Below are 16,332 nucleotides of genomic sequence, written 5' to 3' on the forward strand. Positions count from 1 at the left end.
GTTAAATCATATACAATAGAAAATAAAAGCAGAAATGTACAGTTGAGGATGGGAGGGGGAAACATGCTGCGGGGAAACATCAAATAAAAATAGAAGAATAGCAGGTAAATTTAAGAATCACCATAACCTAATTATCAACAAGAATCAGAAATCAAACAAGTGCACGGTATCACCCTTCGTGCTTTTACTCTCGTCCTCACCATAAGAATCAATATAATCTGCACGGCATCACCGTTCGTGCTTTTACTCTCGTCCTTACCATAAAATTAATATAATCAGCACAGAATTGTACATCGTGCGGCACAGTATCACCCTTCGTGCTTTTACACTCTTCCTCACAAAATCATACACGGCATCACCCTTCGTGCTTTAATACTCTCTCACCAAAACAATGTACGACATTATCTTTCGTGCTTTAACACTCTTCCTCACCCAAACAACAATCACAAGAAATAAGGTCAAGGAAATAAATAAAATCACAATAAAATCCCGGCAAGGGAACAATAGTACAACAATCAAATCCCGACAAGGGAACAATATAAAAACACCAACATCCCGGCAAGGGAGATAGCATTAAAAACAACAATATTTCGGCAAGGGAGACAATATAATAATCATTTTCCTTCTTTTACATTTATTTCACAACTCACTTCACAACTTGAGCCAATGCTCCATAAGGTTCAATTACTAATTTTACTTCCACAAGCTTTGCTCAACAATAGAAATCATCACATAAGGTATGAACTGTGAGCACGTAATTTTTGCCCTACATGAAATACTCCCATAAATTCAAAACAAAGTAATTTCGTTTCATTATTTGCAATTTTGTGGATTTTGTGGCATTTGCTGTTAATTATTTGCATTCTTGTCTGTGCATTTCATTTGTTAATTAATGAAAAATACAAAATATGCTGCATTTTTATTTAGGATTTATTTTTTTTGCATTTTTGAAATAATTAGTAATTTAGTGTTTTATAAAAATGGAAAAATCACAAAATAGTTCATTTTTGCACTTTAATTTTAATTTCTCGAATTTTGTTAGCTTTCTTTAATTTGGTATTTAATTAGTTATGGTAATTATTTTTTAGAGTTTAATTAGTTTAATTTGATAGGATAATATTAGTTTCAATAATTAATTTAGGTTTTATTTCTAATTTTGAAAAGAAAAGAAATTTGGAAATTGAAAAAGATAAAAGATTCAAAAACAAACGGAAATTCGGATTTGGGCCATTTAATTAAGTCTCCTACAACCCAATTGCCCCCTCAGACCTGTACAATTCCAGCCCAAACCCGCCTCTACCTGGTTCGGATCCCCCTTCAAGTGAAACGACGTCGTTTCGACCAGTGCCAATCTGAGCCGTTGATCTCCACTTGATCGAACGACTCGGAACTAAAGCTTGGGGAGTATTTATATGTCCAAATCCGTCCCTCCCTCAAAACCCTTCTGCTCAGCACCCCACCAGGACACCCAGACCTAACCCTAGCTGAGCCGCCTCAAAACTCCACCGCCTTCCCCCAGCGGCGCCACCGTGAATCGCCACCAAACTTACACCAAACACCCCCTCCTTCTCCTATTTCCAAATCCACAAATCCTCGCCCTCGAATCAACCCAGAACAGCTCGAATATGGTTTTGAAAGAAAACCCTAGCTGAGCGGCCCCCAAATCCCCGGCCTCTGATGGTGGCACTTACCCCGATCCTACCCAAAATCACACCCTATAACCACCCCACTCCCCTTTTTCTGAATCCCGAACTGATTTCCTTTAGGGGTGTTAAACGGGCTGGGTTGGACCGGTTCCGGACCGGCCCAGACCGGTATAACCCGGAACCGGCCCGGACCGGTAATAAGGGGGTTGGGCTGGGCTGGGTAGGGGGTTTGGGGGGTTTGCGCGGTTCATCTTACCCAAACGGGTAACCGGAACCGGTTGAACCCGGTAGAGTGAATAGTAACTCTTACCGGGTTAACCAGCCCGGTTCAAACGGCTAGTTTTTTTTTTTTTAAATTTTTCTGACTTGTGGGCCCCACAGACCGTTAGCAACGGTCAGACCATGTTTTGGTCTGTTGGCCAACGGAAATATTTGCACAAATAGCCTTTTTTTTAAATTTTTTACCCCTTTTCAATTTACAAAACTAACCTTCTCTAAAACTATAAATACCCCCCTCTCTTCTTTATTTCTTCACTCATTACTCATTTGTCAATCTCAATTTCTCTCATTCTCCAATTTGGAAGAGTTCAAGTTTTCAATCTAATTTTATTTGGCTCTCTTTTCTTGAATTTAATTTATCGTGTTTTGTCATTCGGAATTTGAAGTTTGAACTTTGAACAACTGAAGTTCAAAATTGAAATACTTGCTTGACATTTGTTCGTGGTAACCTCGGGATTGCCTAATCAAGTGCTCAATTTATTGGCGAATTCGGTGCACTCCCTCCAACTCTTTCTCTTATTTACTATTTTAATTGCATATTTAATTTTAGCTTATACTTTAATTTTTACAATATGTTTAATGCTGCTAAAAGAGTGTGTAAAAGAGTTACTGGGAGGGGAAATAAAAAAAGAGATGGTCTTTCAGCATCTTGTAGTAATAGTAATAACCCATTATCATTTACACATGTTTCCGAATCATCTCCTAATGATAATTTAGATATAGATTATGAACAATTACAAGAAGATTTTGGAATAGAAGATAATGAAATAGGAATGGAAGATGAGATACCAGCTACACCTACTAGTGTTGGAGTTGGTAGTATTGGAGTTGCTACAAGGTGTGGTGGTCGTGGCACTAGAAGTAGACCACCTGTGGTTCCGACTACTAATCGTAAAAAAAGAAGTAAGGTTTGGAATTTTTTTGAAATAATAGAAGGTACTGATAGAGTTAAATGCAAACTTTGTGAATGTGATTTTAAACATTTGACTGGAGGAAATTTAGGGGGGACTGGGACGCTTAGTAGACATATGAGAACTGAGCATCCCATAGAATGGGGCGCTGATTGTGATGAAAATCAAACAACTCTTAACCCTACTACTGGAGGTCTAGTGAAATATGATAAAATGAAGGATCGTGAGGAGTTAGCAAAAATGATTGCTTTGGGTTGTCTACCTTTTTCTTTTGCTTCTTCATCATATCTTATTATGTATATTCAAAGGATTTACAATCCTTTATTTAAAGGTATCCCTGTAAGCACGTGATTTTTGCTTCACGGACAATCGCTCCAAAAGAAAATAAAAATAGTGACAAATGATTTCGCTGTACAATTTTTCGAGTTTTCCGTGACATGTGTTGTTAGTCATTTGTGGGTCTGTCCATTTTGCATTTAATCATTATCAAACAAAATACAAAAAATATGTATGCATTTCTAGGTTGTAATTTAACCATTTAAAAGTTTTTATATATATGTGTATGAATAATTGTGTTAAGTATTGATTAATGGGTATTTCAAATTCATTTTTAATTTAGTTGTATTTCAAAAATTAGAAAACAAAAAAAAAAGTGCAAGAAATCGGATTGGGCCTATGATATTTCAAAATTTTAAAGGCCCAAAACCAGCCCAAGTCAGCCAACCCAAGACCCATCCGCAGGTCATCGAAACAACGTCGTCCAATACCAAGACTACGTCGTTTCAAGGATGGCTCATCTCAGTCGTTCCAACCAATCCAATCCAACGGTCCAGGCTCCCTATCAGTAACCCATTTCCAAACCCGACCCAAGAACCAGTCCGAACCAACCCCCAACCGAGGCCAAACGGTGTCGTTCCGTTCCAAGTAAAAGATCCTGGCCATCAATCTCGATGCATCCAACGGCCAGGATCTAATTACTCTTTACGTATATAAACTTGACCCTTCTCCCCATGCCCCCTATCCGAACCCCCCCCTTCACTCATCTCCTTCCCCAAGCCTTGAACCCCCAAACCCTAGCAGCCGCCCTGATATCCTTTTCACCAGAACCCGGCGGCATGAACGCCGGTGACCACCCCCTTCACACCCCTGAAACATCTAACCACCCTGAGCACGAATCCACTAATCACGTACCTCGAATCACCTCCCATCGTCTCGAATCTGGATTTGAAGATTCGAGACAAAACTCGATTTATACCAAACCTCACCATCTTCGTACCAGACAATCCCCTGACCTCCCTTGTGACCAAACCAAGCTTGGTTTGGTCCGAATCTACCCACAACTTCTAAAAAACCAGATCTGAAAATCCAGACCTTAGAACACATGAACCTGGGGAATCCGGCTAGCCTTAACGGGGGTTTGAGGTCTAATAGACCTTAATCAAGGTGTTCTCATGTGAGAACACCCTGATTAAAGTTTGTTCGGCCTCAAAGGGTCAGAGTTGAGTCAGATTTGGATCAATTTTGTTTGGACATTTCTCGGTAAGTTTTTCTTTTACTTTTTGTTTTATTCAACTGCTAATTAAGTTGTCTGCATGTTTCGTTGTGTTTGTTTGTTATTTTTGTTATTTTTCATTCGGATTTCTTCCATCTCTGTCAAAGACCTTTTATTTGGTCGATTGTTTTCTGTGTGTGATTTGAACGTATCCTATGATAAACATGTCCGATTAGGATAGGCGTCGCATAAATAACTTATATAGGTTCCCAGTGATTGACCAAAGTTGTCCGAAGCCCTTTAGGTCCCTGTATGTATTTGTTTACATGAACGACTGATTGCTACATGTTATAATTAGTATAGTCGACTTGATAAACGTCGTCGATTAACTTCCTACGACTGAATGTTCAAATATTCTAATTCATACAACTTTACGTAAGAGAATGAACCTGTTGATTGTTAATTGGATGCTTGACATTAGCTGTGAATACTAGCTTATAACTGCATTGTAAACAAATTAAAAGAATCGGGCTAGGGCAGTCTTGAATTTGAACTTCCAGAAGTTAAAAAGGCCCTGATTCTGCAGTGATGCAGGACAGTAATAATCAAGGGCTAACAGGGGTAGTCTGGGGTTTGAAAAGAACAGAAAAGCTTAGTTTAAATGAGCTGACAAGTAGGGTACTAAATTGGGATTAAACTAATGCCAATGGGGAACAAGACACAAGAGTATGGGGTTTAAAATGAATACTTAAATGAACCCATAACTCTTGAACAAAAGGAATAAGCCAAGCGTGGGGAACAAAGGGCTGGCATCAAAAAGATGCTTAGGCGTGGGATTTAATAGGTATGGGCAGTCTGCAAATTGGCAGGATCCAAGCAGCTTGACTGCACTGGTTGTTTGGCTTATAAATAGGCCATTTCAGAACTTAAAAGAGGGCTGGAAATTTTAGTCTTGAGAGAGGTCTGGTGAGTTGAAGAAAACTGAAAAAAAACAGAAAGAAATTCCCAGAAATACTGTAACTGAACACTGTCCAAAAACTGCACAAAGAAACCAAGTTGGTTATCCTAACTGGGGCTGTTATTGTTCCATTAAGAGAAGTCTGTGTATCTTCAGCTGTGATTGCTACTACATTGAGTTTCTGTGTGCTGTACATTGAATTTTAGTCTCCCTGATTGTTTGAAACTGTGCTGGTTATTTGCTGAGCTTTGGTGGCTATTGAATTTCTGTTGGCTATAACACAAAATATTCTGGTTCTTTTCTCGATTGGTCTTGTTTCCCATCCTGTTTCCTGGGATTACTTGTTTGTTGCTCGACCAACGTGTGAACTCCATCTTTGTGGCTGTTTGGTTGTTGCTGTATTGGGCTGTGTTATCTGCTGTTGCTGTGTTTGTTGCGTACCACTCAGCTGATCATTTCCTTCCTCCTTTTGTTCTCTATACCAGGTACACAAATATACTACCAATGTAACTTGAAAAGTTTGAGAATGAATGTAAGGGAGAATATCTGCATACCAATGTAACTTGAAAAGTTTGAGAATGAATGTAAGGGAGAAGATCTGCAGATGTTTATATATACATAGACCATTATGTTAAACCTCATATAATGTATAATAGTTTACATTCTTGTTTGGATACTGGAGATAGTCCTCATGCCTAATAAATGTCAATGTATGGTAATTGAATGTTAGACTGTGTATATAGGTTGGTGATAGAAGGATTTACAGTGCAGTAGGTTGTATCTTATACTTTGGTTAATTGTGTTTAGCATATCCTGTAATGCACGCCAAGTATGGAGTTATCCCTTGATAGTTGAATTCATTTCCCTTCAACAAGCTGCCTCATTATAATTGGCAAATCATTGCCTTTAGAATAAATAATACAAGCCTGCATTTCTCAACCTCACGAAGGTTGGGCCTAAATCGAACGAACCCAGCAGGCTTCCGTCGGAAAAGCAGTGGCCCAGGACCCTGCCGATACTGTGTGGGCTGGGTTTGGGCCCATAATATTCGGGATGCGACCTGGGTATGTGGCCGTGATTCTGATCGTGTAAAGGCGTTTTGAATCCTGCTATAAATAAGCCTACAAGCATGTAATTAACTAGGACTATCTCTGTTTTCCATTAATAGAGACAAACGCGACAAGAAACGTAGTTGCTATAGGATATCCTTTTAAAATAAGGACGAGATGAGCCTCGACAAAAATAAAGAAAAACGCACAAACTGCAGGGCCCTCGTTAAATGTATATATCGAAGTATTCAGTTCCATAGGTGGGTCGTTTAGCAAATCTCACGACCCTCCCGGAATAATAACGCGATAGCCTCTTTAAGCGCGTATTTAATAATTTTACCTTCTTAAAATCGGGTGCGCATTTATGTGACCCAAATCCAAATCTCAACGGATTCGAGATGTGTTTCTAATCACGTGTACATTGATTGTGACGTGGTTCGAGACGCGTGTCCATGACGTCGCAAATTCCTTTTAAAAACAAGAATGAGACGAGCCTCGACAAACAAAATGTACAAAAGTTGCGGGGCCCTCTAAATGTATGTATATATCAAAGTATTTAGAATTCGGGATGTGCCGTTTAACGAATTTTTACGACCTTCCCCAAAATAACAAGACGCTAGTTGCTTTAGGCGCGCCTTTAATAATTTATTTTCCTTAATTCGGGTGCACATTTATGTGACCCAAATCCAAATCTCAACCGAGTCGAGATATATCGATAACCACGGGTGCATTGATGTAACGTGGTTCGAGATATGTTTTCACGACGTTGCAATTCTTGTAAAATAATAATAACGACAAAAGCAGTCAAAAGTTAAAATTTGCACATATGTTCAATTTGTATAAAATCAGATAATCAAGCCGAATATAACAGTTGAGCAACCGTGCTAGAACCACGGAACTCGGGAATGCCTAACACCTTCTCCCCGGTTAACAGAATTCCTTATCTAGATTTCTGGTACGCAGACTGTAATGTGGAGTCATTCTCTTCCTCGATTCGGGATTAAAATTGGTGACTTGGGACACCCTAAATCTCCCAAGTGGCGACTCTGAAATAAATAAACCAATCCCGTTTCGATTGTCCTTTAATTGGAAAAACTCCCCTGCGCCCCTCGGGTGCGGAAGAAGGAGGTGTGACAGCTCTGGCGACTCTGCTGGGGATCTAAACCCAGAATCTCTGGTTCATGGTTAGAATTCGAGCTTAGATAAATTGTTATATTTGGTTCTATCTGATTTTTACATATTTAAGCCTAATGTGCTAAATGTCGCTTTTACCGCTTCGATATTATTTGAACTGTATATAAACTGTGCCGAAACCCCTCTCTTCTTACCTCCGGGGAGAAGCTCGCTGGTCGAGGCTCCCTATTCTGTTAGTGTCAATACCCAAAATAAGGAAGAGGACGGATAAGTTACGAAGCCGGATGGCCTTTTGGTTCCCGGTAAGTTGCCCCTTCTCGACTCGAGTTGTCCGCTCGGGTACACAGTCTAGAACATATACCCAGGTTATAAACCTAGTATAACGAAACTCCATGCCGGATCCCTAGTAGGAACGCTTATTTGCATCACGTTGCATTTGACTTAGGGGGCTCAACACAGGGGTTGGGTCCGTCTAGGACTAGCAACCTGATATGAAAGGACCATCCTAATGCATCCTATTTGTTTTCCGTGCATTTATTTGTCTCGCGCCCGCATGCTGACCGGTGTTTTGTGAAATTGGAAACAAAAAAGAAGAAGAAATAGCGGTTAATGAGCTAATTGTTTATTTTTTGGAAAAAAAAAACCAATGCCAAAATACTGTCAAAACTCTGCCGAAATTTTGAGAAAGAAAAAAAAACGTCTTATTAGTTTGTTTTATTAAAAGCAAAGGAAAATAAAAAAAAAGAAAAAAGGGTCGTTGTTCTATTTTGTTTTTCAAAAATATATAGTGTGTCTTGTCGTAAAAATGAAGATGAAAAGAGTCTTATTTTTTTTTTTAAAAAAAATGTTTTTTATTATTTTTATGAAAATCCGAGTAATAATAATAAAATATATATATATAAATATATGTCTTTATTTGTTGCAAAAATATTTGTCTTGCCAAAAAGTCTTGAAAAGTTTTTAGACCCCTAATTTTTTTTTTTTAAAAAAAGAAGATCTAAATAAAGTTTTTTTTATATTATTTTTTTATTATTTTATTCACTTGGCATAATCACCCTAATAGATGTGCAGGATGAGCACGATACAAAACGAACCTTTTTCAGTAATGACCAAGATCCCTTTTGAGTTGCGGTTATGGTGGAACGACTTAGGTAAAGAAGGGCAAGACAAAGTAAGGAAATATCTGAAAGGTCTCCCGGACCTACTAAACGTTCAGCCCCGGGGTGATATTATCAGATCATTGGTCACTTGTTGGGATTCCGCACACAACGTGTTCCATTTTTCGGACTTCGAGCTCACCCCGACGTTGGAAGAAATAGCAGGGTACATCGGAAGTGATGAAGCCCCTTTTAGGTTCAAATACTTGATTGCACCTAGAGCTGTCACGGTACACCGGTTTCTGGATTTCCTAAAAATACCTCGAACGTTCCACCATCCAGATCTTGCCAAAGGGTTCTGCAGTCTCCACCTCATATATGCTAGATACGGCCACGTGGGCGGGTTCAATAAGCCGGATTTCAAACTATGCAGTAGAGGCAACCGACAAAAGTGGGACGAACACAGGCTAGTGGCTTTTATGACAGCCTTTCTGGGTCTTATAGTGTTCCCTAGGAAAGATGGAAACATTGATCTAAAGGTAACCGGGGTCGTCAATACTTTGCTTACCCAAGATAAAAGTACTCTGGCGCCTATGATTATGGCTGACATTTTCCGGGCTCTCACTGCTTGTCGAGCCAGGGGCGACTTTTTCGAAGGATGTAACCTACTGTTGCAAATGTGGATGACCGATCATTTATGCCATCGCTCCTCGCTCTTGGGTTATGGTTCGCCCGAGAAAACTTGTATTGGAGAATTCTACACGAGAATCAAAGGGCTCAATTTACCTGAGGGAGTCACATCATGGACCTCATTTCTCCGAACTCTCACTGCCAGCCAAATCCAGTGGACGCTCGGATGGTCACCTATTGAGGAAATCATATACATGCCGGCAACCCGACCTCACTTTCTATTGATGGGACTGAAAAGTATCCAACCCTATGCACCGTATCGGGTTTTGAGGCAACTTGGTAAGTACCAAGTGGTACCGAAAGATGAAGATTTGATTACCCAAGTGATTGAAATCAGTCCGAACGGTCATTTCCCTGAAGAAGAAGTTCGCCAAATCTGGAGTGAGTGCCAAAATCTGACAACAAACACTTGTGTGATTGATACGGCAAAAGGGGAAGTCGCCCCAGGATATCACGCTTGGTTTAGAGGTAGCCTATCCTACGAAAGACCGGCTAAGAGACCGCATCTCAAAGATTTCGTAGAATCATCCCAAGGGCAATGGAATTGGTTAGCAAAAGAGAAGGGTTATCGGGCAGAGATTGGTGATTTGAAGCTACAAATGGACAGCCTGAAATTCGATAACAGCGTACAAATCGCGGCGGATCGAAGCGAAAAGAATAGATTGATCCAAGAGAATGAAGAACTTAAGGCCCGAATCCAAAAATTGAGATTGTCTCTTGAGGAGCAGCCCAGAAGTCGATCAGACCAGCAGTTGATAAAGGGTTTGAAAAGAGAAATCACGGAATGGCGAGTCGGGTTAGAAGAATTCGAAAAGGTCATGGCAGAGTTCAAGGCACAGTGGGGAACAAGAGTAGACAAGCATCGTCGATGCTTGAACCAATTGAAACGTGACCACGAGAAGACTGTTGCCAAAATAAAGAGAGAGATGGCTACACTTGAGTTTAAAGCAGTTAAGCAGGCCAGGGATCTCCAATTGGAGAGTAGATACTGTTATGACTTGTTGGCCTAAATGAAGACAGAAGTGCGGCAGCTGAAGAATCAGCATATACAGGACTCACAGGTATTCAAGACGTGCAGTGATCAGATAAGACACCTACTCATAGAGAAGAAACAAACCAGAGATAAGATCAGGTCCATTGCCCACACCATCATCAGACGGTGTCGGCGGTGTGAGAACATGACCAGCGTTACTGTTCTCTCAGCAGTGATGGGTTATGTCAAACAGACCATGCACGAGTTGGAGCAGCTCAAAAGGGATCTCGCACCTAGAACCGCGAAAAGGCCGAATGATGCCTCGCGGGTCCTTAAGTTGGAAAATTAACCTTTGGTCGAGTCTTGTTTATTTAGGCTTTGATGTTTTCCCGTATGTTGTTTTCTATTTTTCCTTCAATCAAATAGGGTCAAAGAACCGTGGAGTCTGTATTGTTGCTATTCCTTGTTTGAAGTAATTTGTAATAGCAAAATTTTGAGAATGAATTTAATGATTTCACAAGAATTTTGTATTTCTTTACTTTAAGGCAGAACTACGCCTGATCTGATTCGCGCGGGGACGTGATACGTAGGCAATCCCCATAAGATTCGACCGCTCTTAATAAAGAAAAAGAAGATACAAAAAATAAAATAAAATAACAGAAAAGGGGACAAATGAGCAAACCGGGATGACGCATGTTGTTCGAAGCAAAGCATGTAGAAACAGTTAACTGCCTAAGAGCATTGCATCCTCTATGTGTTATGATCAAATCTGTTAAACTCTAACGCTAACAAAAGTTTGTTGTTGTCTGATCCAGACAAGTTAGTTGTTAAAGAACTCTGGCAACACACTCCTATCAAACCAGATCCAAAGGACCGATAGCAACAAGCATGACTAATTCAGAGAATAGTAATGAGGAAGAGAGGTCGATGAGCCAGTTGTTAAAAGAAGCGATGGAAAAGATTGAAAGGATGGGACTAGAGATGAATGCAATGCAGCTAGCCATAGCCAAAACACAAAAGAGCCCTGAAACACTGGGACACATGCCAGAATACCCTCACTCCGGCCCTTCCACAAGCCGCCCAAATCCCCTTTATCATCAAGAAAGAAGCCCTCATGATTCCCAAGCTCCACCACCCCATCAACCTCTCCCAACACCCAATATTCCCATTTTTGTGGGACCAACATCAGCCCCTTTGCAAAGAACGACCAGTGAGCCATTGTTTCAGGCTCACGATACACAATACTATCCCCCTGAGCCTACATTCCATGCACCCGAGCCACAGGCTTACAATCCACACTTGGAAGTGCCGGCAGAGATTGAGAAGCCGGTCAAGGCCCCTGAACAGGATGAGGTATTGAGAAAGTTCAAAAGCCTGGAGCAGTCCTTCAGGAACTTGCACGGACTGGGCAACCAAGTCAGCGTAGCATACAAAGATCTATGCCCTTTCCCAGACGTCCAACTCCCGGCTGGGTTCAAGATGCCTAAGTTTGATTTATATGAAGGGCACGGTGATCCCATGGCACATTTGCGGGGATTCTGTAGCAAAATGAGAGGGGCAGGCGGCAAGGATGAGCTGCTGATAGCTTATTTCGGCCAAAGTCTGAGCGGATCTGCACTAGAATGGTATACCAGGCAGGATTCCAGCAGGTGGTACACGTGGGATGATCTGGCGCAGGCTTTTGCAGGTCATTTCCAGTACAATCTCGAGATAGTCCCTGACCGTCTCACATTATTGAGAACTGGGAAGAAACCCGGGGAAAGCTTTCGCGAATTCGGATTCCGTTGGAGAGAACAATCAGCTAGAGTCAATCCTCCCATGAGAGAGGGAGAGATGGTGGACTATTTCTTACAAACATTGGATCCAACCTACTTTGGCCACTTGGTGACAACAGTTGGAAAATCTTTCAACGAGGTGGTCAAGATAGGGGTCATGATAGAAGAGGGTTCTGAGGTCTGACAAAATCTTGAACTATTCGGCACTCAAGGCCACAACCCAGGCTATTCAAAGCGGCACGGGAGGTGCGCTGAGAAGAAAGAAAGAAGAGGTTGCCACGATCGAGGCAGGCAGTTGGTCCAGGGCTGGCCGGCCACACTACAACCAACCCAGTCCTCACAGGTCAAACTACCCATACAACCCACCACAAAATTTCTATCCACCTCGAGAACCACATTGTTCCATACACCAGGCCCAAGCATACACTCAGCCTCCGGTTCGCCCATAATGGCGCGCGCCGGCTCCCCAGAACATATATGCACCACCACAAAACACCTACCCTCCACCGAGGGCGTATAGAAACCCTTCAGGGGCAGGCTTTCGGGGAAATCCATATGCTAGGAATGACCAGTTGCGGAAACAGAGAACTTTCACGGAGTTGGGAGAAACCTACACCGCTTTGTTCCACAAGCTGAGGCAATTGGGTTTGGTTAGTCCTGTCCAGACTCGAGAACCAAATCCCCCACCTCAGAATTTGGATCGATCAATAAGTTGTGAATACTGCTCAGGGATGCTCGGGCATGACACCGAGAAGTGTTGGAAGTTAAGGCATGCCATACAGGATCTTATCGACACCAATAAGATCGAGGTCCAGACACCAGAAGCTCCTAACATCAACCAAAACCCACTGCCAGCGCACCACGAAACTCACATGATTGAGTTGGTGTGTGAGGGAGGAGAATTGAGAAAACCCTCACAAACAGTGATGATGATCCAAGCCGCCCCGAAAGAAGTCTCAACCAGTGGAGGAACGAGTGTACAGTCGCAGGGAGAAAGCGTCAAGCCAGTAGTGATATTGGGAAAGAGCCGGTCCGCCATGACAAGCAAACCCGAGCCAAACAAGTTGGTATTATCAGGGGTTCCGCCCGCACCTGCTGTTGTGTTGAAGGGGGCATATAGAGAACTGGTCACCATAAAGCCGGTAGTCCAGCTGCCGATGATTGATAGCAAGGCTGTGCCTTGGAAATATGAAAAGGCGGTGGTGATGTACAAAGGAAAACAGGTGGAAGAAGTTAGTTGTGAAGCGCAAGGGCTGACTCGATCAGGTCGATGTTTTGCTCCGGTGGAGCTAAGAAGAACCAACCCAGTTGCAACCAAGAAACCTGTGTCCGAAGAAGAGGCTGAGGAGTTCCTGAGGAAGATGAAAGTGCAGGACTACTCCGTGGTCGAACAGCTGAGAAAAACACCGGCCCAGATCTCGTTGCTGTCATTACTGATCCATTCTGAGGAGCATCGACGGGCTTTGATGAAGATATTGAACGAAGCTCATGTACCCAACGAGATTTCTGTAAACCACCTGGAAACCATTGCCAACAAGATTTTCGAGGTGAACAGGGTAACATTCTCAGATGATGATCTGCCGGTGGAAGGTACGGAGCATAATAAAGCTCTATACCTAGCTGTCAAATGTGAAGACTCGGTGGTAACTCGAGTATTGGTGGATAACGGCTCAAGCGCCAATATTTGTCCACTATCTACCCTGAACTAGTTAAAAATCGACCACGGAAGGATCCACAAGAACAGTATCTGTGTCCGAGGGTTTGACGGAAACGGAACAGCCACTGTAGGGGATGTCGTACTTGAACTGACCATTGGTCCGGTCCTGTTTACCATGGAATTCCAGGTGTTGGACGCCACAGTATCTTATAACCTGCTGTTGGGACGACCATGGATTCATGCAGCCAAAGCGGTGCCCTCCACCCTACATCAGATGGTGAAGTTCGAGTGGGAAAGACAAGAGGTCGTGTTACACGACGAGGATACAACGTGCACCACGGGCGGAGCCATTGTACCTTTCATAGAGACCGCTGATGACAAAGGTCCTTGGGTCTACCAGATTTTCGATACAGGGTCGGCCAACAAAATTTCTGAAGGAGAAATCATCCCGCACCCTAGGGTAGCTGCCGCAACAGTCATGATGGTCTCAGAAATGCTGGGTAATGGATTTGTGCCGGGAAAAGGCCTGGGAGTCAAGCTTCAGGGGATTGTCCAACCTGTCACCTTACCTAAAAATCTGGAAACTTTCGGATTGGGGTTCAAACCAACCGCAGCAGATAGGAAGCAAGCGCGAAAAATGAGGAAGAGGGTTTGGTTTCTGCCTAAACCAGTGCCACGTCTCTCAAGGTCTTTTGTCAAAGCAAGTGCCAAGGGGTCACCGGTCCTAAAGATTCTAGGACCTTTGATCGGTATAAATGAGGACCTGAATTAGAGTTTTGAGAGGCTATTCGCGGATGTCAGTATGGTGGAAGATGGAGAAGATTCCAGCAGAGCAGAGATACAGTTTGTGGGGCCTGAGGCCAAGACCAACAATTGGACAGTTACTCCTCTTCCTGTCCGAGGGGAGTCTTGGTAGTAGGCTTTGATTTATGTTTTATGTGTTTTGTTTTGTCCGGATTATTCCAGGGTGTAATCCAAATTTTACGTTTGTCTTGTAAAAGTGTGAACCCTTTTATCCCGCAAGTTTAATAAAGTCCTCTCTTTTGTCCTATTTTAATTTTTGTTTTGTTCTTTTTTTCTTTCTGAACAGTTCTCTTTTTACTGGTTCTAATGACATGGCATGCACAACGGATCTTCGACCTAGTCTAATAAATCAATCTGAATCCGACTCAATGATGCAAGAGGTCGTTTGTGACGATGAATCTGAATGTGACGAAGGTGAAGGGGAAGGTGAGCAGCCCAGAAGTCGATCAGACCAGCAGTTGATAAAGGGTTTGAAAAGAGAAATCACGGAATGGCGAGTCGGGTTAGAAGAATCCGAAAAGGTCATGGCAGAGTTCAAGGCACAGTGGGGAACAAGAGTAGACAAGCATCGTCGATGCTTGAACCAATTGAAACGTGACCACGAGAAGACTGTTGCCAAAATAAAGAGAGAGATGGCTACACTTGAGTTTAAAGCAGTTAAGCAGGCCAGGGATCTCCAATTGGAGAGTAGATAATGTTACGACTTGTTGGCCCAAATGAAGACAGAAGTGCGGCAGCTGAAGAATCAGCATATACAGGACTCACAGGTATTCAAGACGTGCAGTGATCAGATAAGACACCTACTCATAGAGAAGAAACAAACCAGAGATAAGATCAGGTCCATTGCCCACACCATCATCAGACGGTGTCGGCGGTGTGAGAACATGACCAGCGTTACTGTTCTCTCAGCAGTGATGGGTTATGTTAAACAGACCATGCACGAGTTGGAGCATCTCGAAAGAGATCTCGCACCTAGAACCGCGAAAAGGCCGAATGATGCCTCGCGGGTCCTTAAGTTGGAAAATTAACCTTTGGTCGAGTCTTGTTTATTTAGGCTTTGATGTTTTCCCGTATGTTGTTTTCTATTTTTCCTTCAATCAAATAGGGTCAAAGAACCGTGGAGTCTGTATTGTTGCTATTCCTTGTTTGAAGTAATTTGTAATAGCAAAATTTTGAGAATGAATTTAATGATTTCACAAGAATTTTGTATTTCTTTACTTTAAGGCAGAACTACGCCTGATCTGATACGCGCGGGGACGTGATACGTAGGCAATCCCCATAAGATTCGACCGCTCTTAATAAAGAAAAAGAAGATACAAAAAATAAAATAAAATAACAGAAAAGGGGACAAATGAGCAAACCGGGATGACGCATGTTGTTCGAAGCAAAGCATGTAGAAACAGTTAACTGCCTAAGAGCATTGCATCCTCTATGTGTTATGATCAAATCTGTTAAACTCTAACGCTAACAAAAGTTTGTTGTTGTCTGATCCAGACAAGTTAGTTGTTAAAGAACTCTGGCAACACACTCCTATCAAACCAGATCCAAAGGACCGATAGCAACAAGCATGACTAATTCAGAGAATAGTAATGAGGAAGAGAGGTCGATGAGCCAGTTGTTAAAAGAAGCGATGGAAAAGATTGAAAGGATGGGACTAGAGATGAATGCAATGCAGCTAGCCATAGCCAAAACACAAAAGAGCCCTGAAACATTGGGACACATGCCAAAATACCTTCACTCCGGCCCTTCCACAAGCCGCCCAAATCCCCTTTACCATCAAGAAAGAAGCCCTCATGATTCCCAAGCTCCACCACCCCATCAACCTTTCCCAACACCCAATATTCCCATTTTTGTGGGACCAACATCA

The sequence above is a fragment of the Nicotiana sylvestris genome, chromosome 8 (assembly GCF_000393655.2).
Source record: "Nicotiana sylvestris chromosome 8, ASM39365v2, whole genome shotgun sequence".
Classification (NCBI taxonomy): domain Eukaryota; kingdom Viridiplantae; phylum Streptophyta; class Magnoliopsida; order Solanales; family Solanaceae; genus Nicotiana; species Nicotiana sylvestris.